General features: G+C 38.4%; 1 protein-coding gene across 3 annotated transcripts in view; it reads right to left on the reverse strand.

Annotated features, from left to right (window-relative positions):
* Positions 1-25,706, reverse strand: part of CYRIB (CYFIP related Rac1 interactor B) — a 94,454-nt gene that overhangs the window by 36,608 nt on the left and 32,140 nt on the right. For all 3 annotated transcript variants that reach the window (XM_057368626.1, XM_057368618.1, XM_057368609.1), the window contains exon 2: positions 4,395-4,473. The gene's annotated coding sequence lies outside the window, so the exon portion shown is untranslated. The remainder of the gene's footprint in view (positions 1-4,394; positions 4,474-25,706) is intronic.

Genomic DNA, 25,706 nt, shown 5'->3' on the forward strand with positions numbered 1-25,706 from the left:
AAAAAAAAAAAAAAAAAAGAAACAATCCTCCCTCCACAAACCTTAGAACTGTCCTTTAACAAGCATTTAAGAGTCCTCTAAATCAGGAACTGAAATAAGCAACATCTGACATTAACCTAACAGAACAGACTACATAAAACTTAATATGAACGTCCAGTCACCTGCCTCAACAAGCACAGCTTTTCAGGTCAAATGTCTTTCTTTTGAGAAAAGTTTACATATTTTGCTGCCCTGTTTAAAAATGACATTTCAAAAAGTCAAAACAACCCTTAAATTAATGCCTTTGATTTGAAGGCTCAYTGGACAAACAGAATTAAACAGTTCATGTTGTCCTGAGCAACTATTTACAGGTAAAAAAAATAGCAGCTTTCCCTTCCTAAACAAATAGGCATGGCTGAAGTCTCAAGCAGAGCTCAGTTTACTGAATAAGCCTTTAAACCAAATTCAAAATTCACTTACTTTTAAACTGACTCTGTAAACTGTTCCAGTAGGACTACTACATGTAAAGAAAGGAAATTTTGGAAGAGCTCAACACTCTGCTTGATTACAGTGAAAAAAACTTTGTGACTGATCATTTGCAGACTACTATGATCTTAATTCAAGGTTTAACTTATTTTACACCTACTGTGGGAGAAGAGATACCACATAATGTTTCCTCAGCATAGGCACATTATTCACATTGATAATACACACTATTAAACTTTCAGAAACACAGCAATGCATAAAAACTTCTAACACCTCAATCTATTCCCATGCTATTGCAGTGTGGCACATTAAACAAGCCCCAAGACAAAATATGGCAAATAAATAGAAGACAGCTCAGTTCAGCCTAAAACAAGTCAGCWATTCCTCTTCTTTGCCTTAGATATCACCATTAATTCAAAATAAATGCATGCTGGTAGAATATCAGCAGCATGACCAGAATTTCTACCACATCATCTGGAGTGTCAAAATCACAAGAAATACTTAACCTCCATGTACTAAAAGCCATTTCCACAAACCCACTTTCACATGGATGAGACATCAATTGAAGAGGCTCTGCTGAATTTACAGGCAAACCTACAACAATATATTTAGAGCAACACTGCCAAAGCAGATTGTTTTTAACTTGTGGCACAAATGGCAAATATAAGTGGTTTCAGTTGTCAGAAATGCATTTTTTCTTCATTTATTTAGAGTCTATATCATCACTGCAGCGGATTATTCTTTTACCCCTGATGTTGCCACTGCCCTGTTTTAGGTATCTGGTGGGCTTTGCACTGAAAGCTTTTGGAAGCATTTGTAACTTCACCACTTCCTATATTGGTTACWTAGGTTTCTCCAAATGAACAAACAAAACAACAAATCCTTCTGMAAGCACCTATTAAAAGCTGCACATTTATAGAACCTATTTCCTTGTTTAATAGAGGAAACATTTAACACTGAGAAAAACAAAACAGAACATAGCTTTGTATTTCTTGCGGCGTATTTGACTCTATATAAACTTCCCCAACAGTCAAAGCCAAGCAGAATTCTGTAAACACATGCAATAGGGCCTTACTCAATACACTATCTCTCCTGCACAAGATCCTTCACTTCAAACCTTTTTAAGGCACACAGGTACTGGGACAACAAACTTTCCTGCTCTTTTGAAATTTAACACATTAAGGGATTTGCACGAAAAGGCTCACATTGTTACTGAAGAGTTTTTAAAGGTTCTTCACAAGAGGCAGCAAAACATTTAAAGATGTAGCAACCAGACAAATGTTACTTTCATAAGAGCTATGCAAGCCACAACAAAGAGTTCTCAAAATTAATAAGAAAATGACAGGTATGCATTTGCTTCCACTTTGCAAACATAATACCCAAGGTGTTTTCATATTTATTAAAATTAGCATAAATGCGAAACCTGTTAATCTACCAACAGTGCTGGAACAGAGACTTCACAACATGTTAATCAGTTTGCTCAAAACATCTCCCCATYATCATTACAGGGGAACAATTCTAAATGGAAGGATTTTTAAATCTTCAAGCATGCAGACAAGTTCAAGCTGCATGTAAGAGATAACACTGTAAAATGAGAGTGAATAATTATCAGAGATTATATGTGGAAGCAGAAGCCAATTATCAAGATCTATTCTGAATGACTGATACTCTGGAAAAATAATCCCAAACAAGTTAAGTTAGTGTAATGACTAAGAATAGCTAATACAAGAAAAATAGGGCAAAACCTGAAATGTTACATGTCCTTCAGTGCCTGTGATAATGGACAGTTGAAACACCATACTCAAAAGAAACACCACCTGGATAAAATGGGTATGCATGTCTTCTACAACCATTTGTGCTAGTCTGCACAACATCAAGGACCAGCTGGGTTAACATTTTTATCTGGGCACYGGTCATGCAAGACCCAGGGCCAGACCCACACTCTGCCCCAAGTCACACAGCATCCRTGTGTCACATTATCTTTTCTGCACAGTCCCAGAGTTGGGGGCCTGAGCTGAGAACCTGAGTCAGGTCTGAAGTGCAATAGAGCTCAGCAGGCTCTCAGCTCCCGTCCCCCCAAATCAATGTCATTGCTGGATACAGTGAAACCAAGTTTATACAGCWCTACCCCAAGCTAAAAAGGACTTACTGATCCTAAAGGAAATACTGAATTAAGATAAATACTTTACCACAGCTGCAGACAAAGAATTACTTCAGAGAACTACCCAGTTTCACTCAGCATGGCCATCCTGTTAAACTTCTCTCTTCAAGAGAGATGGGGAGATGATGGGCTGGAAAAGGAAGCCAAAGTAGGGAAAAGGACAGAAGACTTCACTTCTAATGAGCTTTTCAGTCTTCTGTAAGGGGCAAACTATGCACCCAAATTTAGTGACAGACACACACTTATTCACATCAATATACAATCAGAATAATCCTAAAAATTACTATCAGATATAATTATAACGTGGCTCAGAATCCTGTAATGTTGGCAATACAGGATAYTGGTACCTCAAATGGTAGCTTTTTCTCCTGTAAGCTGAAGGACATACACTTTCAAACCTGGTATTTAGGAATGAGTCTTAGATGCATTTTAGCTGAGAAGCTGCAATTTTACAGGCAAGAAAACTCTTGAAATTATCACTCAGAAATAGCTGTACTATACAAGTCATCTTTACATAAAAAGAAGACTAAAGAGTCAAACTTTGTTTTTACTACGCCATTTCTAACACACGCTCGTTGCTGACTACTATAAGCTTTCAAAACTTTCCTATCATTAATTTAGGTTTGGCAGAGTAACCAAACCAAGTATTTTAMTATTCTCCGCAACAGCTACACAAAATAACGTATAAAGTTATCATTGACTGCTTATAAAATTTAGGCAAATTAACTGGCAAGTGAAGATTTATAAAGCATCTGTAAATGCTTAAGTCACGAAAGCTTATGGTTTTCTTATTGGCTAGGATGTGCTTCTTTCCATATTACTCCTTGAATTCAGCCACATGACCCCATTCTGGGCTAAGAAGCCTCTCTTGGCACAAGTTTAATGAGCCCTGCAGCTCAAGTGGTGGCAGTAACAAAGGTCCAAGMTTTACTGAAGGTGTATGGTAAGGTATGACTACAGAGGAAAACTGCTACTTCATCTACAACATGAAGTATTTGAGAAGTGAGCTGTAACTCTGGTACCCACCATCAATTTGCATACGATTTACCTATGTCAAGACATTCAAATGAYCTAAAGTTTCATGTTTCCTTGTGCTTGCTGTGTAATTGTGTAGCTCAACACTTTAACTTATGGGCTGCCAAACTGCTATTAAGTGGTCATAGCTCTTCACTGGTGATTCTTTTACTGTTCTGAACCTAAAAACAGCTCCACATGACATTATGTGTCTAGGAATTACAAGACATCCTTAGTTTTATTATCATATACTATTTCCAGTGAAAACTATGCCTCAACACCCACTGAATGCCTACAAGCACATTAATGGCATCTTCCAAAGCATCTGGACTTCGGTTAAGGCTTCCTTTATTCTCTGGCCAGACTCTGAAGCACTATATTTGAAGTTTCACTGTTTGCACTATCGCACTTCAAATAGTATTTATATAGGACACAGTACAGACACATTGTGTTTGTCTCAGCTAAAAAGGCAAATAGACTGTTTAACATGCCACTACAGGAAAAAAACCCAGTCTTTTTTCCCCTACTGAGAGAGCAGGAATTTAATCAATTTGTATTCCAGTTTAAATACCCACATGTTATCCACTGCTATTGAGTTTTGTCTGGTAAGATACAGACAGTTAGAAAGAAAAAATATTGCATGAACTATTTCTTGCTTTCAATATATAAAAATACTTTGTACTCCTTGGCCTGAAATATTATGGAAAACAAAGAAATATTCTATAAGCAAAGAAACCCAAGCAAGTGTTTTTACCAGTTAGCAGTATCTTCTTTCAGTCTTAACAGAGAATCCCCTTCTTCAGATTATTGATAGAGCAGTTTGTCCTCAAAATCTGAAAAAAACAGAAGAACTTCATTAAACATCAACAATACATTGTATTTCAGTCACATAAACCAGTGCCACGGGTAAATCAAAGTTAATCCTGCAGTGCCAAGGAACCTACATAATCCTTTAGGAATGCAAATAAAACGTGACGATTTCAAAAACACTTGGTGATTTTATGGAAGTGACATTACAAGCAAACAGAGAAGCACCCTTACAAACTCTTCTGTGAGTCAGTAAGGCTATAAGCTAGCCGTGATCACAAGCTTCAGAAATAGAGCATTGCATCTCAGCATTACCGAGTTAAGTTACATATAGTTACAGCACAAAAAATAGAGCATTACATCTCTGCATTACGGAGCCGAGTTACACATAATTGCAGCAGAAAAAAGTAGGTCTCGGTTCAAGCTTTATTTACAGTGTCACATATATTGCACACAGTGAAAAATACTTCATTGCCACTGTTTTCATCAGTTAAAGAAAAATGCCACCAATGACAGTTTTYACCTATCTGAACTTCTCTAGGATCACTAGGATTTTCTGTTTCAAATCTAAGTTTCTGGTTCAGAAAAAAAAGCATTTGTATGGTCAGACAAAACAACATTTCCTACAGAAATGCAGCACTGAGATTCCACTGCAAGCACTTCAAGGGTGTTTCAGCTCATTTGGAGTAGATTTATATAGCAAACAGCCTACCTTTTTTAGCACAGTAACTGGATGATGAACTGCCAAAAACGGGTACCTTTCTGTTGTGGTGAAAAGTTCATAAGCTTTTTCCCTGTGGGGTTTTGTAGACTGCTTCTGTTTCAGGCATTTCAGGTAATTTAAATACTTGAGTGTTGTCACTTAACCTGTGTCCAGTGAAACCACCGCTGCTCCTGCTTCAGATGTTCCTGGTACCAGGAGCATTCTTTTTCAGTATCTCACATCTCAAAGTTTGTTTTCAAGAGCAATCTTCCCATTTTGTCTTCCAATTCTYTTTCTGCTTCTTACAGCAAAGCCAAGCATATTCTGCAATGCATCTGTTTTTAGCACAAACTTGGTTTAGAAATATAAAATCCCTGCCATGTCATTTCAAATCCAGCTGAAGAGGCATGAAATATTCAGCATTAATTTGTATTTAATCAGCTATCAGCAGTTCCTCTTACATCAGGTAATCCTGATTAACAAGCATTTAACAAAAATATGCTGCTTTGCAGTGAAATTTCTAATCACAAAGGCCATAACATTACTTATTTTTCCCAGCTTGGGAAGGGTGGAAGGAAGAGTTACCAAGTACTGAGGCTGGGTAATAATTTTAGTCACAGTGAAAATTACCATCAAAAGATGCCACCCATTGCCTCCTGCCCTCTCTGCAAAGGAAAAACTTGCAACATGAAAAGCACAGCCAGGAGAAAAGAAGGCAAGGACTCTGAGAAACTATGAAAAATTTATTGGCCAAATAAAACCAAGGGATCCTATTCACAGCTACACTGAAGCAAATAGTTGCAAAAGACAGCTGAAAAGCAAAACCCAAAAAAGACTAATGTTAACTAACGATAACTTTTGCCAGTCGGTGTCAAGGCAGCACCTAAGATAAGCAAGTGCCTGTCAAGATAATGTGTTGGTGGGTCTCTTTCTGCAAATGTTGTAAGAAGCACTATTCCTTTCTCTTACAGAAGGAGAAATCTTTAAAAGACCCACACACATTCACTGTAATGCACAGACTTTGTCTTAACAATTGTTCCACCACCCTATTCAGTTCCTTTCATTCATGGTCCTCTTGCCAGACAACTGCAGAGGTTAACAACTCCCTTAAAAACTGAATGGAAGCCATAAGATCCTTTCACTCATTCTGCTTGGCAAGAGCTGAGCAGAGCATTCTATCACTGCCTACAGCCTGTAACAGGATTTAAAATCCTGCTGCCCAAGTGATCATTTATGAAACTCGACATGTGCAACTTCCTTCAATACACTCAATCAAAAACATTCCCTTCTACCCTGCTACACTGTAAGATCAAAAATTTCTTATTCAGTACCAAAAAAATTGATTTTTTTCTCAAGCATGATTGCCTTTTTCATTAAACAGAAAAACTGTTATATTTCCACTGTTCCACTGCCAGGACACATAACATCATGTTGCCAAATTCAAATGGTTAAATCTCCTTGTAACTACTGAAGTCACAAGCACGATTTGGGTTTACTGAAAGGAATACCTAAGCCCACTGGAGACCCTTCTGCCCCCTTCACTCCTGCAATGCCCCCACTCCTGGCTACTCAGTATTTCCTATGCTGTAGTTCCTCCTCCCTGACAACCCATTCCTGCAGACTGGCTTCAGGTGAGAAAGGGGAGCAAGTGCCAGCAGCAATGGCTGTAGAGCAGTTCTGCATGGGAGAATTGCACCTGGCAGTGCAATGCCACATGTAACAGTGGATTGAAGGGATGACAGAAACATCCAGAATAGTGGAAGTACATTATCTGCCAGCATGGGRCAAAGAATTTAGCCTGGTGTGACAACAGGAACAGGAGAGGAAGGAGGCTGCTGYACAGGACCACTGGCCAGCACTGCACATGGGAAAGACAGCGATGCTGAAGTGGGAGCACACACGGAAAAGCTGCAGAAAATACAGTCCCTTTGGAAGATCTCTACAGCTTTTGAGGCAACAATCCTTTATATATGATCTACATTAATCCAGTTCAGTCCAAAAAATGTGTCAAGAGAGAGATTCTTTTTAAATAACAGATCACCAACTGTAACCTATGGTATAAATAGCACAGCTGAGAAAAAACAAGTTAGCTGCCATCTTAGTTTACCGACAAAATTTGTTCACACTCATTTTCTTTACTTCAATAGACCTTTGTGGAGTAAATTAACACTGTTTCTGTGACAGACTAATGCGAATAGCAGGTGAACAACAAAAGAGTAAGCTCATTCCCAGGAGATATCCTTGCCTGCCCTCCACACACTGTGTTGGCATACCTTTGTAGGATGATGAATTCAAAAGAAGGAAGCAGACAATAAGCCTACTTGTTCATGCTAAACTAAGGAGACTTCACCTCTTCATTTAAGCGACGATCCCTTACTTCATTTGTTTTGTCACTTAAGGGGAAGGTGGAATTCGTACAGCACTTGATTAAATCTTGTTCTCCATACAAAATTCATGCTCAAGAAAACCATTAACCATAAAGATGCAAAGAGTATTCTGTGAATCGCACTGTGTTCACTTTTCCCTGGCTTACATGTTTCAACAGGCAGAGTCATAGCCAATGCTTCCCAAGCCTCAAAGTTTCACACCCATTTGAGCTACAAGGAAGAAAACTTCTGAGAAGTTTATTAATGGCTCTGTCCTCAGGAGAAAAGGGTAAAGCCACTAACACAGGGCTTAGTAGGTTTTACGGAGGGATTCAGGGAAATCCATTCAAGACAGTTCACTGAAATACTGTGGCAAAACAGGCAGTTACTGTCAGCAGTGTCTACATACGAGCTTCAAGTTAAGTAATTTTGCAGTCCTTGCCACCATTAAAGTAAGACTGACACTCACAGTCCAGGTAAGCCCTGTGTCAGAGCTGGCCATATGTATTTACAAGCAGATTACAGGAATGACTCAGGGTTGAGATGCAAAGGGAAACAGATGTAGAGRTCAGTCCACCCTGAAATTTTGCCCAAAACCTCAACTGCTGACCTAATAACCCACACTCCAGGTCTCTGCCTTGCTCCAGTCAGACAATGCATCCCAAAGACTCTACTGAAGTGACCACCTGGGGTGGCATGAGATGCCTTTTCATTTCCTCTTCAAYTGGCAACCTACACAGCATCTTCAAAAGCCCAGACAAATGTGGATCTCAGAACTTAACATGCAGGTTATTTCAACTCAAAAGCTTTGTCTGAAGTATGTTTAGGAGTAACCCCACCTAGCCTGTATACCTAACATGGTTGTATAGATATGAACCACATTTAAAAATCACGTTACACATATAATCTTTGCTGTGCTTGATTTTGCTTAGTCTAAAACAGAAAGAACAAGGAGAGACASCAACATGGATTTAAGGCGATGTATCCTCCCTAACACAGATCACAACAGACTGCTAGACACAACAGCCCATCATAAGACATATCTGAAATGCAGAGTATACAAAATGAGTTGAAGAAAAAATAAGCCATAAAGATCCATAAAGATAACTAAGTGTCAGAAGGCTTATGGTAGCTTACAAACAATTCTGGTGTCAGACATAAGACAGCACACACATTGAGCAGTCAAAATAATCCCTGCAGAGCTTCTGCAGGCTACTCTTCATAGTAAGGCAGCCACGAGAAAAGAGGCAGAAAACAACACAGTGTCCTACAAAAACAGGAAAACATACAAATACAAATACTAGAATTTACTAATAGCTTCATAGCAAGCAAAACTTGAGAATTTTATGTCTCATTAAATGATACAGTCTACGTTTTCCCTTTATGAACATATATTGCCAGAAGTTTAACTTTCAGTTGAAAGAGGAAATTCTGTGATTTGAGGAATTGGTAGTCTGAGAACTATTAAAAAATCCACAGTTATTTACTTCGCACAGCTGAGAAATTAAGTTCTCATTCCTTTATTTCCAGGACAGAGATGAAACCAAGTGTTTAAAAATTAAAATAACTAAAACTCAATAGTTTATGCTTCAACTGTACATCATGCAGTTTGCAACACTGATGTTAAGACACATTCCAAAGTTAAAAACTCTATGAACTCCAGAAGAGTGCAGCTCTGCTTCCATGTAACACCAGAGCACTCTAGTGACACCCTGATCATTTTCAACACYAAATAWTTTTTTTTTTTTYTCATTCAGGAGAACAGCATCAGTTAGAGGACTTAGCCATGCTAGTCCTTACAAGATTGAGCTGCAAAACCACTAAGTATGGTGGAAAATGTACCCCTAGTATATATAAATGTACTAGAAGCTAATTTTGTGTGTAAATTAAGATCATCCAGTTAACTAAGAGTTGCAAAGACAGAGATGGAGAAGACTCACACATAACCTTCCCTTGTCCCACAGCAAACATTTGGCATTGGTTAAAAGTATTATCAGCCCAGTAATGTATTCATTGAAGTGTAATTCACCAAACAGAACACTGACCAGTTTTTCCTCTGATAATTACTCCAAAGTTATAGAAAGGATTTCCAGTTGTGAACATTCTCTCCTGACAGTGCCATATTGCAGCTTTCAAACRCTGGACTTGGTATTTCAAACTCAGTGCTGTGGCATGGTTTAGCAACTTCCCTTAAAAATACAGGTTTTCAAAATAACTGTAAGTATCACAGATGGACTGAATTTTAGCAGATGATTATCCTTATCACTCTTTTATTATTTATTAATTATAATTGGGAATAACGTATGCTCCAATTCCAGTAAACTTTGCTCACACTGCAGAAGTTCTGACTCCCATCAGATCATTACTGACCTTCAAGCCCTCATTCACCCAGTTTCTTGGAGTTCATGAACCTATGTCTGCATTTACTGTATATGCAGCAATATGAAGAAAGCAGCTTTTGTGAAAAAAAGAAAAAAAAAATTAACTAAACTGAAACTGAGAAATACTKATTCCATTTAGCCATACAATAAGCATATTCCTCTGTTTCAAAGACAAATGTGGAAGCAGTAAATGTACCAATCATTTGAATACTCTTACATTAGACAGTCTTAAAGTTTAACTATGAGYAGAGAATATATTTGATGCCAGACTTGAAATAACATGCTGARTATTTTCTCCAGCTCCCTTTTYAAACAGAGCTGCTCCTTTGAGGGTGACTCAAGTGCTTAGAGTGACTCAACTCAGAGATGAACAGGCAGGACACAGACRTCGTGTTCTCCACATTAGTTATGGAGCAGGTTTCCATAGCAGGGTGAAAAGGGCACGTACAGACAGTTATGCACAGACTGAGACAGGAATAACCTCCTATTTCTAATGAGAGGATGTTCTTGATACAATATAAAGGAGGAGGACAATTAAGTTCAGGGCATGTAACTTAAACTCGAACAGAAGTTCACAGTCCTTGCAAGAAGTCTTGATAATTCTTGTAATGGATTAATTAATTCTTGTAATGGATATCAGGAGCAAGTTTGTTTGATTACAACCTTTTTGCCATTCAGAGAAACCAGCACAAAGCACAGGATTTCCTCACTCTCAAGCACAGATGCCACCTATTTCTTGACCTCAGACCTCAGTAAGAGTACATTTTCTCCTCGGATGAGAACACAACACCCAACCAAGGCACTGAATTACATTACAGAAACCAGGAATTAACCCATGCTATGATCATCAGACCAGTGCCGATTCTTCTACTATCTAGACCAGAACCAGCAGACCAGTTCTGCTTTCTAAGAGCTTTAACTGCTAAAGTTACGAGCAAGCTACACAAATTCTTCAGTAAGTTAAGGCTTCTAACKATAGGACAGAAGCTGCATATCCCGAACTCCAAGATCAGTTCAAAATCTCCCTTGGACAGAGCTCCATTGTAAGCAAAGACTAAACACGAAAGTCTTTCCCACTACATGAAAATTCCTTCCACAAGGCAATGCTGGGCTTTKTCTTTCCCAGATACACACCTTAAGCCCCTATCCACAACATGTCCCAGTTTTAGTGCCCTTCATATTTTTACTTATAAAGTGTCCAAGCTTCAGTTGGAAGGGAGGCATCAGCCTGGTCTCAGGTAGAAAATCAATTCATGACTCCTTAAATAGCAAGTATAGTCAGGTGCCCCACATACTCCCTGTCATTATGGCAACAAGTCTGTAATTAAAAAATTCTGAAGGGGCAAGACAGCCTAGGAAAGATGCTATGAATCCCTCGCTCTGTATAGTTGGTCAATATATCCTTGTCCCCCCATTTTCTAATCCGCTGGATTTAGACAAGCTTGTTATCTAGTCCACAGAGTGGCAGGCATTAGTTCCAGCTCTTAGTGATGTTTACAGTACCTAACTTTATCTGRTGTGCAAATAGTTTAAGCTCTTAGCTTAAGCAGTCTGAATGATCTTTTTAGGATCCAGTATTTGTTAAATAAAACAAAAAAAAAATGACAAAGTTTATGTCTGAGACCTTGAGTAGAAAGTCTCACCCTCGGAAAGTCGTCTGCCGACTGTCAACTTTTACATCCGCTTCTCACTACCAAGACATTAAAGGCAACTGGACTCCTACTTCTGCACAGGAAATCTGATGAATTTTAAGCCATCCTTACACTCCCACATCCTCTCATTTAAGTCTGCACTGARAGAGCACAAGATCTTTGTTCAAAGGGTACTTGTAGATGCCATCATCTCCAGAGGCATTTTTCCTACATTTAAAGTGCAAGTTTCAACCTCAGTCAAAACAGCAGCACAACAATTTTTCTGTATTACCCTGTATTTAGAGTAACAAAGAAAGCATTTAAGAGCAAGTCTTACATTTTTCTGCTTAAGTAAAATAACAAATATCACACACATGTTCTAGAGACTGCAGCAAGGCAGTTAGTTCATAGTTGGTTTTAAAATCAAACTTTACCCTCGAACAGAAATCGAATGAGAAAAAAAAAAACAAAAAGACTTATTATTTAGAGACATGTCCCACTACAAAGCTTTTTTGCTACTCTAAGGCTAGAAAGACTTACTGGAAGACTAACAGGTTCTGAAAAACCACTTTTCATGACAAAATGTAGCCACAAAACTCAACTTAAACACACACCTGAAGAAAAGGAACTGTATTGTATGACATTGAGGAATTATGGCCAGCTTAATTCTGGTAGACTTGAAGTTGCTGTACTTAGAGTAAAATGTCAACAACAGACATGCATACATAGCAGCTTCTCTTTATCCAATTACCACTAATTTGCAAGCACATTCAACAAGAACATCATCAGTACAAGCATTTCAAGCATCCTGAAAAAATCCTAGGACCACAAATTTCAAGAGTATCATTGAAAACTAGGAATAAATTGTACTACARTATGTGTAACCAGACATGAAATTAGGGTGCCTGGTTTCTGCAATCTCCAAATTTAGATCAGGGACTCCATCAAACCATGTGATGAGAGAGCTGTTCTACAGGCAGAGCGTGCTTTAGGCTGCTCCTCCATGAGAAACCCACAGGGYCCTTTACCACACCGTGCAACCAGAGCATGGGCAGTGCCACATATGAGGTTAATGTTCAACCAGATGAAAGGCAGAGGCTCCCCAGCTCCTCAGAAACACAGCAGCAGGAAAAGTGTGACAAGAATTGTGTAACAGAAGCCCAGCAGCAAGCTGCAGCTTGGCGAGAGGTACGAATGAAAGCCGTGCTCACGCGCTGGGAAGAGGCTGGGTCCTTCACGTGGTGCTGTAGTACTCATCTCTTCAAGAACTATGATTCAGTGCCTACAGGGTGTGTTGGATTCACTACAGATGTACAGATTAATTGCACACCATATATGTGTCTGGCTGCTGACAGAAGAAGGCTACACACACACACACCATTAAGAGCACTCAGAGAAGTTAAATCATCTGCTGCAACAGGACTGACTGAAGCCTTGTTGGCTTCGCTTAGTACAATCACAGAAAGCTTCCATATCATCTCTCTTGGAAGGAGTCTCAGAGTATGTGAAGCTAGTTAACTTTCACAAGGTTTAGTTTGAGAGTCAACATTACCAGCATGGGCTTGAACAAACATTACCTACTATGGAATTATCTGTATTGCCATTCATGAACTTACACAATTTATCAGGGACATCTCATGTGGTAAAGACACTGCCAAAGAACTGGATGATTTATGGGTGTTCTTATAGCAGAAATCTCCTATAGCAGGAACTTTCCAACAACAGACATTTTCCAGCAATCTCTGAATACTGGAATATGACAAAAACAAGACAGAGGAAGTAAGAAGACTTACATAACAATCAATCTTGTTAATAAAGATATGCTTGTCACTGTGGCTGAACTAGAAAATTTCTTTTGCCTTATGGTATTGTCATAAGCASCACAAAAAGCTCACTAACAAAGGGAAGCTGACTTCATAAAGAACAATGCAAAACCCCTTTGGCTGATCAAGAGGCTTCCAGTAGCTTTTTTGTCTTTTGATAAAAATTAATCTAGCTTTCAAAGATTTAGTAACAAGACAACTATTAACTAATTATTTTCTTGTCATTCAAATCTAGATAGGGATGATGGCCTTCTGGGCCAACAATTTTTGTGCAAGTTGTTATTTTCTTAAAAATACAAGTATTAGCAAAAACTTAAAAAAAAAGCCACCAACAATGACTAAGATCTTCCAGATCTGAAAACATGAAAAGGTTTCACTTGGTTGTATTTTAAGTTAATGTATCATTGCAGAGAAACTAAAGGAGTTCCATATTCTATTACTAACCTTGCTTCTATCTTACAAACACGTTTTATTAGGAGTCATTTAACTACAGAAACTCAGTCCAATGCTACAGTAACTAGAGAAACATGCATTTGATCCCTGTTTTTACTACGACTTCCTATTTGCTTCCAGGTCATTAACACTSCCATACCTCAACTCCTTATCTTATCTTTCCTAGTGATGAGGCTGAACATTCAACACTAAGAACAGAAGGACTTTAGCCAGGTGTGTTGTCTTTGAATTCTGCTACAGCAAAGGCTGGTTCGGGCAGCAATGGATAGAGGCTGTTTAGTGACTCTCCAGGCTGTCAGTGAGGGTAGTCTGGGTAAAGCATACACACAGAGTATCTCCAAAATCTCTGCACTACATCACATTACAGAAAGAAGCTGCTGAAGCAGTACAGACTCCAAATTCAGATACTGCATTCCTATCCAGCAAAGAYATTCATGCTAAACTCTCATCCATCAGCCTGAAAAATAATGGAAGTTCATTTTACCTCTGAAAACTTGAGCTTCTTAAGCCTTTAAGTTAAGGCCCTACAGAYAGAAAGAAGTTAACTAATCATTTAAGCAGTCTGGTCTAATCCAGGACATAACAGGATATTCAAATATGCATGTTATATTTTAAAAAAATCTTTTATTAAGACTATTTTAAATAATAAAATAATGCAAGTGCTCCAAACTGCTGATCAAATTAACCTTTCACAGAGATAACAAATAAAAATAATTTAAAAACAAACATTAAAAAAACCCACAACAAAACAAAACAAAACCAGCACCCAAGCATGTAAAAATACAAGGGAAAGGATGCACATGTCAAACAATGCGCCTGAGCRGAAAAAATAAAGTTTTATCCAGATCAACCAACTTCAACACTGGCTAATGCCAGATTATTAGATGTCATAAGACATCCTGTAGTTAGAAGGCACTTATTAAAAAAACTGAACCTACCCTGGTACAATTTTCTAAAACAAAAAATGAGTGTACAAGTACAATGTGTATTTTAGTAGGYATATTTAAGTCAAATTTATAGAAAAAGCTGCTCCCAAAAGAAGTCTTAAGAGCAAAAGCAATTTGTGCTCAGACCATTGACAGGATCCACAAATTCTATCCTCTCTCATGTAACAAGAGTCTGTAACAAACCTATGTAACTAGTGAAGAACAAACCACACCTGGAAAAGTAAAATCAGCTTCTTGGTTTGCTGGTCAGCCAGAGTATCYTCCATGACCATGAACACCATGCCAATGATGCAACAGAGAAGTTATTAAGGAGCTGATGAGAACACGAAAAAAATTCTCAAGAACCAGGCAGGGAAACAAGAATAGCTCAGAAAGGCRACATATCTCTAACTCTGGTTCCGTRACACATTCCYAGCAGATAGSAGAGGGCAAGAGCAGCTACACTTCCTTTGCCTACTCTGAAAACTGCAAATAAAACATTTCACAAAAGCACATTCAAAAGAAGTAACTGTAACTTCAGGAACACAGACCTTGCCCTAAAAGTCATCACGTCCTGTTTATACTGTAATACAACARTAACAAGAACTAATTCACTGAGAAACTCTGTATTTGAGGCATTTTCTGGAGCCCCATGCAACTGCCTTGTGCACACACATGGCACCAAAAAAGCAGTGCACGGGAGGAAATTAAACCTGACGAAGTCATGTCTTCCTTACCTTAAACTCCAGCCCACACCACCTAAATTTTGATTATCAAAACGAATTATCAAACAGTATTTTATAGACATTTAGTTTCTTTCACGGAAGAAATGGGAATGGGAAAGAACTGCTTCATCACTCACTTATGTCAAGGATCAGTGTTCCAAAAAGATACAYTGGGGTAGTGCCAAGCCACTGAAGCACATTTATTTCAGAAAACAGAGCTGTAACTTTTCTACTAGACAATAAAATCTASTACCTAAAGGCRGTGCCTCTCAACCTCCTTCCAATTRCAGCTCTTCCTAGTTTTTGTCATAATAAGCCCATACTCCACAATCCCAAAGGCAGAACACTTTACTTCCTCTGAGACGTGTGTTTGCAAGAGCAGAGCAATGGCAAATGGGATCACTCCCCAGCACACAAACTCAGGTAGAATTAAGATACACACAGAGTGATACTGAAATTCAAAATACACACAAGATGAAACGAAGTGTGTACTCCAAACCAGACAGGAGCAAAAAAGGGGTTGGGAGAGGGGCAGAAAAAGAGAAACAGACAGAAACCAGCCTACTGATGGCTGTACCTGATCCATTCTACTCTTCTGAATGCTTCTGTTGACGGGAAGCTTTTCACTAGAGACAGTGTATTCTGGGCTCCCACAAAGCTGCTGTCTCACACCCACAAAAGAAGAAYAGCTCTAGAATTTCTGGTTTRAATAGAATATTTCATGCTATCAATTTTATGAGTGTCAAAGTTCCATTSCGTGTCCTAGTGAGTAACAGAAACAATTATGGGATACACATTTCACATCTTACACCACTTTAGATAATTACCATAGGAAAAAAAAAGTGAGGCAAAGAATCCTAAATATCATGTGGTCTTTACACAAAAACTACTCTAAATTACACTCAGCCACATCAGCATCCTTCATAACTTAGAAACATGCTCTACAGAGAGCAACGTAAGTTTAGTGTTTTAATCGAACTTATTGCTACATTTCATCAGAAATCAGAGCTCCACATAAGTTTTCTTAACTATGAGATCTTTTGAAAGCTTAAGTATTAACAATGTTTTAATAAGTTATATTATCTGTGTCACTGTTCATGATTTTGAATCTGCCATTAAGCTCCATGCTCCTTCACCCTTCAACAGGCTTCTCTGGTGTGTAAGCATTGTTATCAGGCATATTCAAATCAGTAAAGCACTCAAGTGTTGCAACACAGTTTAAAGTCAACACCATAAACACCATTCCCAACATGCAAATTCAGAGCTTTCATTTTTCTCCTTTAGCGTGCTGCTCTGTGCTCAGGAGTAAAAAACTTTCTTTTGGCCTGTTTACTCTTTAAAAAAACCTAACTGGGTGTTGTAACAGAAAATGAGTACTTCTGAAATGACTGACCTTTAAGACTTGGCTTCCACTTTCAAAAATTCTAACCAAGTCTACTTTTCTGCATAAGAGAAACTAAAACCTGTCCACCTGCACAGAATTTTTTTTCCCATTTCAGAAGGCAAAGAGCAAGCAGTTCCAGATCCACAGCTTAGTTAGGAAAGCCAAAAAAAAACTGTCCTACAACTATTTGAGGAGAAAAGACCATGCCAAATAGTAGAAATCTGGCAGAAATCTCTGTATATGGAAGCAAGTCCCTGGGCAAATTACTCAAATATGAATAAACTTTGCACTTACCTGAAGGGAAAATGAAGTATCTGCAGCTATCAGCCTTGTTCTTATAAATCTCTTAACTCAGAACTACTCCAAACATTAAATTTTACAGCTGTACTGTATCACAGTTAAAAGCAGGCAGGCTTTCAGCCTACCACTATTCCTTGACTAAAAGGGGAAGTTAAGCAAGTCSCAGTATCTGTCCAGTCAGTCTAGATTAATATACTTCTAGTTTTAAAAGATTCTTTAATTTACACTGTCTCTAGATAGCTATAAGCACAAAGAAATGCAGAAGAGTATTCTTAATTGGCAGAGAAGCCTTGGCAGTTTGTTCCTTTCCATGGCAGAAAGGAGATAAAAATCAAGGAATGCCATTCCTGGAAGCTTTCAATGAGGAGCCAGCCATACAAACTGAAAAGGCAATTTTGTTGCACATATATGAAAAGGCAAAGTGAAAGGGTGAATTCAATACCTCCTTGTAGGTGAAGTGAGTCTCCCATTATATTCTAAAGTATACATAGAACTAATATTAAACTGGCACAACTGTACAGAATTCAAAGGCAGGCATCAGGGCAATCAATCTCATGTTACTCCTGAATGACACTGACAGTGAAGATTGCTTGTGACAAAGATCACAGGATTAAATTTGTCTCCAAACTTTTATTTAAAGCATTTGCCTTCACAACTTTGATGTGGGGGTATCCAATAAAATGTATCTGCAAGACAGTAAATGGCTCCTACTTTAAAGATCTGTGCTGTCATCAGACCTCAAAATGCTTATTTCTCCTCCCAACAAAAATAAGATTAACTGGCCTGAATTACCAACTTYTTCTTTGCTTTGAAAACATCTAAAAGCAGGAAGGATGCTGGAATTTCCTAAGACAGTTACTGACATAACTATTCAGGTCCCTACCAGTAACTTGTCAGTGACAACAGTTTATTGAAATTGGATTAGTAAGAATTATTGCTACTTCTTTACAAGCCTGAYACCGTCAAAGGAAAAGCCTTGAGATACAAGGTTTTGAGACGTAAAACCCCTAAAATTGAAATTGAACATAATGGACTATAAACTCTGAACAGAACTACTACGAATTTATTTAAACTCAGAAGGAGCTACTTGACAGAGGTAGTGGTAGGAGGCAATATTAACCACTTTATCACCTGCCCCCGTTATCTCCCAGGGGAGACAGGAAGACACATCTTTTATTGCTGTACAGCACAGAAGGGTTAGCTCTTGAGAAAGCAGAAAATTAAAAAAAACATTATAAAAATCAGGAGGGGGAAAGGCTGTCATGCCAGGAACACAGTTAAAGCCATGCTGTAAATGATATAACTGGTTCCAAGAAAGCAGCTGTAGTTATGGGTTATGTAGCAGCCCGTCTCTTCACCAGAGTCAAAATCCCATCAATGTCTGCATTAAAACAGAGGAGTCCTACCTGTCCAGTACTTGCAGGATTTAGTATCTGTATAAAAGTACACCTTTACACCATCAAACCATTACAATATCAACTTTCTTATTTACAAATTGGAGTTAAAACTTTCTAATTCTAAAGGCACTGTCATTCACACCAATGCTTTAGCCTAACTCCAATCCCAAGCACACACAGCCCTTGACAAAAAAAGCATAAGTTAGTCAACCTGCTATTGTTACATCCTCCGACTTCAGTTTTACTTTTCATGCTTATTCAACACAATTCTTCCCATTTCCTCAGAACAAATCAACAATTCTCTCCCATTTGCTTTATTCTTTAAAGACTGCAACACCACATARATTGTCAAGTACTAAGAAGTTCCTCAGAAAACTCAGTTCTGCCACCATGAACACTTATGTARTGAGACTGTCTTATCTTCTGAGTTTACACACCAGAGATTTATTATCAGTTGAGTTTTGGTTTGGTTTCTTTTTTCTAACCATTCAACCTATCTTTCAYACAGCTGAGCTTAGCCTTTCTACTTAACATCACTTCAAGGTGTATCATAGGAAGAAAAACACTGCCCATTCTTGTGAGATAGTTTTACACGTAGCTGTCTAAAGTCAGATCTAACCAAATGATGCTTAATGAATACTGATATAAAAAAAGAAAAAAATACTTTGTTCTTGTACAACACAGATAACAGCAAAAAGAATTTGCTATTATGTGTAAAATTTTTTCTCATTTCCCCAGACACCTTTTATAAGATTGTGCTAGTTATTTTAACAGTAGCCAGCAAAATGTGCTGCCATGCAGTTGGGGCAGCCATCATTTCCTGCTCATCYTTACACATGTGCACAAAAAGCTGCTACTCAGCAACCAAAATTCTTGCAAGCTGAAAAAAAGGCACTTACAAATACTGCCAAATTACTGTTTCAGTTACATGCACAATTTATGTCAGTTTTATACTAAGATACAGTTTAGCATTTGTTTTATGAATATGACACAACGACAAAGACTGTGATTCCCAATTTTTTCTAAACAGAGCAGTCTGTCAGCACTATCTGGGAGACCAGTACTTAACTCAAACTTGCTTTAAGACAACACGTTAGTAAACCAAGGTCTTAAATAATGGCTACAGTGAGGAGACATGGCACACTTGGAACAGATTTCTGAACGGATCTGAAGCACAGCATTGGTTTGAAAGAAAAGTGATCCTGGAAGATGTCCTGCTTAACTTCTTGGTAGGACTTATATTTAATGTGAAATGCAAATCAAAACCTTGGATCTTTACGAAATTCCACTAACTGCCAGTATTACACATACCTGCAGTTTCCCAGGCTACTTTCCTGAGCAGCACAGTGTCACAAAAACATATAAAGCACAATGGGTTAAACTCCAGCTTTCCCTGATGACATGTTATTGGCTGCCTTTGATGGACTTCAGATTAGGCAAACTGTTCATCATTTTTAGYTGGAAAAAAGTTCATTTCAATTTTGCTGGTTGAGAAGATTCAACTATGTGTTTGTGCGACTGCTGTTTCTTTCCTAATAGTAACGGAGGGCAAAAGCTACACAAATGATCAAAACATTCACAAGTCCAAAAATTAACTTGTTTTAAGTTGTTCATCTGGTTCTGAACTACTCAACAAAGCAAGACGGAAACAAGCAACTAAGACGATGAATGCACAACGCAAAGTCAGCACACATCACCAGATCAGAGAAACTACTCAAAACATATATTCCCAGTGCATCACTTCCTGCCAAGAAGCACAGAATCAGAATGGTTTGRGTTAGAACMGACTTTTAAAGGTCATCTAGTCCAACWCTTTGCCATGGGCAGGGATGTCTTCAACTCAATMAGCTTGCCCAGACCTGGTCCTAAATGCTTCCAGGGATGGGGCATTTATCACCTCCCTGGGCAACCTGTGCTGGTGTTTCATTATCCTCATTACAAAACATTTCTTCCTTATATCCAGTCCAAATCTGGCCTCTTTTAGTTTAAAACCATTGAGTCTTGTGCTAGTGCAACAGGCCCATGTCAAAGTCTGTCCCTATTTGTGTTACAAGTTCTCTTTGGGTACTGGAAGCAGGCAGGGGGTTCTGTACTGGGAACAGCCTGGAAGGACAGAGAAGTGGGGGAGAAAGCATAAAACACCTTTCCAAACCCACTCAGGAAGTGCAGGGCTCCCTCAGTCAGCACTAAGGTGGTGGAATTAAACCCACAACAGGAATAAGGTGGAGCTTGGGGGGCTGGGTGTGGGTAGGAAACYGAGGGTAAATAATACAACACAACCAACTTCTGATTAAGTTCTTGCTATGCCTTTACTCTTCATTTTTTTCATGCAGGATACTAAACTACAAGCAGATTATTAACTTCAGAAAAAAAGTGAAGCCACCAAAATGGCTACAAAAAAGACAGTTTATACAATATTTTAATACAGACAGGAATCACTCTAACCAAAAGACCTGGACTACAACTGCTAGCAGAAAAATCCCACTTTCAAACAGCAAAACACATCAAGCTCCATTTCGTGCAGACCACTCTCAACAATAAAGTTTTTATAGTATTCTCATAAAATGAAGAAAGCACTACTGGCACGAAAAAGTAACCACACAATAAATACAGCACTATCTCTATCCAGAATTGTACAGTTCCATACTAAACAAGACTAACAGGTCAAGTGMAGCTCTGTTTGAAAATTACAGTAGTTGTTAATCAAAAAGTATTTTCTTCCTGCCCTTCACTCCCTCCACTTTTAGCACTGTTAGATTCTCAGAAACAAAAGAGRGAGAACTTGTTTCTTTTCTATTCAGCAGGTTAACCTGTTTCTCCTGCTGTACACAGTAGCAAAAAAAATACTCCAGCTGAAGCGTAACCCAGTCACAAAATTTAGATTTGCAGTGCAAGTAATACAGACAAGTTGACTGACAGGTCAGGTTATGGGGGGGGCTTGATCAGAGCCCCACATCAACAGCTTTAGAAAATCACCTTCCACCCCAGAGAATGATAAATGAATAATCATTCAGCATCTTTTATAACCAAGACTGACATAGAAATGACACAGATCCTGACTTAGGACTAGTGAAGAAACAGTGCTCAAGGTACAAGATTTTGTATCTAGTGGCCTCTAATAACAAAAGGTGATTGGCTTCCTTCACTCTCTATTCTTTGGGGTCAAAAAATCTCACAATCAGTATCACAACCAGTGCTACACTAATTTTAAATACATTGATTTTCAGCACTGATACAAGAATAAGTAYAGACATGCTCCTATTTTTACAGAAGTTATAAACTCAAGCATTTCTTGAAGCTGAATATCCTCATTGTAACAGAACTTTTTTTCATGCAATATCTCTATACTTGCTAAAATCCAAAGAGAAGCCTTGAATTTGCTCTTTAAAGGTTAAAGGACCTTGAYACTGAACATAGACTCTTATTAGACTCTTGCATGTATTAAATGCAACTGRATGCTTTTTGCAATATAGAAAATGATYCACACCAAGTGCTCACCTAGTCCARCAGCAGGTATTCAGGGAAACATTCRAGGGACCACTACAGAGGTAATGCAGAGACTGCCTGAAGTGCAAGTTACCTCTGCACATTTGATACGCACATCTTCAGCCTCTCCAACCTATAGTGCCAGAAAGTGCCACAGCCCAATTAGGTACTGTGTGAGGGGAGGGGGAAAAAAGAGCCTGATTTATTTTACACATATTGCCTGATAACTGAGTGCCAACTTCTGGTGCTGTGAAGAAAAGTTCCTCCTTCTGTAAGCCTATCCTATTATCATTTATTCAATACACCTTTATCAGATCACCTTTCAATTCCCTTAAAATCAAGGTCTAAGGTATTTAGTTCAGCAAACTACATTTACATTCTAAGATTTCCAATCACATTAACTTGGTCTATGAGCATCTGTTTTTAAAGAAAGCAGACATGTACATTAGTTTGCTAGCCAAGAAAATAGGTCAACCATTTACTGAAACCCATGCAGACTCAATCTCTGCAACTACGCAGAAAAAGGCAGTGATGGTATGGTGGGGTTTTGTTTGGTTCATTTGGACTCTTCAACCTTTTTTAGAACAAGGTTGATCTGCAGAAGCTTCATGGAATTTCCTAAATCTACTCCAAACACTCTGGATGCCTGTACTCTTTTAAGTGGCACCTGAACAGATCGTTAATCCAACACTAAGCCCACAAGGCAGCAGCTTTAACMAAGTCTGTCTTCTGCTGCCTGCTCTCCTCCCATCTCTGCTTTCCTGAAAGTCTCCCCTTTTTCACTTACCCTCTAGCTCAAACTGGAGATTATCAAGCAGCACAACAGACCAAGAGCAAGGATACAGAGCAGAAGTCCTGGATCAGCCACCAGCTAGGTCTCAGTCTCATCCCAACCTTTTGCTGCTTCTACCAAAGGACAAGGAATTCCAGCTGCCACAAGAAACTGCATGGTTGTTCTGCCAGGAGTCTCTCTCCTGGCTCAGAGGTACCACTAGTTGTGATTTCTAGTTTGTTTGGGTTTCTTCTTTGTCTGGGTTTCTTCTTTGTTTGTTACTTATTATAGAACCATACTTCAGTACATAGTCCATGCCCCAGTGTGGGGAAAACAAAAGCAGTTACAGTAATGCCATGATGAAGGTATCTTTCCTGAGACTASAGACTATCTAATAAAAAACGGAATAAAGACATCTTCTGTTCCTTATCTAGCACACTATTTTTAGACAAAGAAGACTCCATAAACCAAGTTTAACATTTATGATCACCACATCGGCTTCTAAATTTATATTGAATACAAATTTATTTTGGAACAACAGATGACAGGAATAATCGTATTCAGATCTCTTAAGTGACAAAATGATTCAAGTATCTATAAAAATTGACAACCATCAGTATTATGATCCTCCTATCCACACTTCTTGTTTGCACACCAGTATCAGCAAACTTGTATCCAGCACCTCAAACTCCCCTCTCATACCAATAAGGACACAGAGCATTTTGTTCCCACATCCTAAAACAGTAGGGAGGGAAGAATGGGATTTAATACTCCTCTGGACTGAAATTATTAAAGTGAGGGGGTAGGTTCCTTTTGTTTTAGTGATAYGCAAGATACCATTAAATGCAGTGTCTTTTGCATAAAGCCAGAACATTCACCCTGCTGTGCTCTCTCTGTCTGCCACGCACAGTACAGCAGTTCTACAGTTATTTAGCAACAATACTGAGTCCTCTGCAAAGGTCTGCTGTAAGTTCAGAACAGGAGGGCAGCCTACATTTCATGTTTCCTTCCTTCTGCAAAGTTGAGTCACATCCTTAGGTCTCCTTTTAGAAAGCTAACAAACCATGGTAAAAAAAAAAAAAAAAAAAAAAAAAAAAAAAAAAAAAAAAAAGAAGAGGCGCCTTTAACAGAGAAGCCTCACATTCAAGGGAAGATACAGCACTGCCAAAGGCCACAGTTCAATTCTTTGGCTCATCTTCTGCTGTGTCAGACAAGAGAACTGCACACCTTTTTTCCTGTTAGAAGCAAAACCTGATGCTCTTCACAGCCAGACAACTTCATCAAAGGATTTCCAAGATAAATGAAAGGCGTTAACATTTATGAGTGAATAATGCAGACAAATTTCCTCATTTGGAATACAAATTACTCCATTTACTGCATTGAAAAAAAAAAAAAAAACCAAACCAAAACCAACCACCCTCACATGGGAGAAAGCAGAAAGTTCAACTAGCTATAATGACAAAAGCTTTCTACATAGCAAGTTCAAAAGTATAAAATTAAAATCTGTATTTATTTCCTTTAGTCTCTCTAGCACTTTAAATTAAATACTTTAAGCCATGCCAGAGATGAAACAGTTCTTGCCTTACTTCCTCTGTTCTACTGACAGCAACACCACTGGGCTAACAGGGCTAAGTTCACTGGTTAAAACTACTACAGCCCACAAGTTGTTTGTTTGAAGTCTGGACCAGTTTCACAAGCCTGTTCTGTGAGGCCCTACCAGCACACAGGCTGGGGCAAGCAGAACTGTTAACTTAAATCAAAAAGCCCAAGCTTTAGATGACTACTTCTATTTATTCAGTATACAACTACAGTTCACTTCATCACACTAGAACAGATGGACCTTTTCAGATCACCTACCCTACACACCTGTATGACCAGAACAATGAAGCAACTGGGATTAGAGCATCTCATTCAACAAAAAGAAGAAACAATAGATCAGCTAGTACAGCTGTTTCTACTGCATACCCCTTCTACYGAATTCTGAAAAAATTACTTGCATATCCCAGGGTATTTCATATTACGTGTTTAAATATATATTTTATATTGATGTATTATAAATAGTATGTTTACAAGTATTATGCAATAGAATATGCATTTCTGTCCAAACCATCTAGTGAGTCAGAAGCTGRGCCAGGAGACAAATGTGAATATAATCATTTTCTTATAAATATGATAAGCAGATAGAACTGATCCCCTATTATCAGGCAAATAGAGCAGATAACATACTTCCATCCTTTCTGCTCTGGATAAGTCAAAGGTACTGATATTACTGGTTCAATCTTTATATGCGCTGCAGTTTTCTATAAACACAGGTTTAGATAAAATACATGTAAGTCAATAGCAAAAAGTGCAAGTCTCATTAAGATGGGACAGCTCTGGGATTGTACCTTTCACAAGTGTTTWCCAAAATAATCTCTTCGAAATCTAGCTAGCTATTAAAACAATGTGGCATGTTTAAAAACCATGACCATACTATTTCCATTTAAAGATTACATCAGTCCCATTTTGCAAGGTACAGAGTCAACTACTTGGCACAGGTGCTAYAGCAAAGGAAGAAATAATCACTAAGTTTCCAGGCTGAGGACACAGCTACTGTGTCAGAGACAAACTTTCCCTAAAGGCTTCTTTTTTATAAGTAACCTATAAAATTTGGACAGGGGAGGATATTGACTCCACCTGTCTAACACAAGAATATTGCCTTTTTCAAACTTGTTCAAGAAGAGCTACAAAAGCCAAGCCAGATTGCTGGAATGGTTCCTATACAACTAAGAAATGCATAAATGTATTCCATTGTAAAATCTCAGGCAGTAGAGGCCGAATTTAGCTCTTCTCAAATGATACTAGAAAAGTTTGAAGTATTGACCTTGAAGATTAGTTTCACTGATAAAAGTAAAGTAAGATTTTTTTTTTTT

The sequence above is a fragment of the Malurus melanocephalus genome, unplaced genomic scaffold (assembly GCF_030028575.1).
Source record: "Malurus melanocephalus ecotype Western Australia unplaced genomic scaffold, MMel_1.1 scaffold_3, whole genome shotgun sequence".
Lineage (NCBI taxonomy): Eukaryota > Metazoa > Chordata > Aves > Passeriformes > Maluridae > Malurus > Malurus melanocephalus.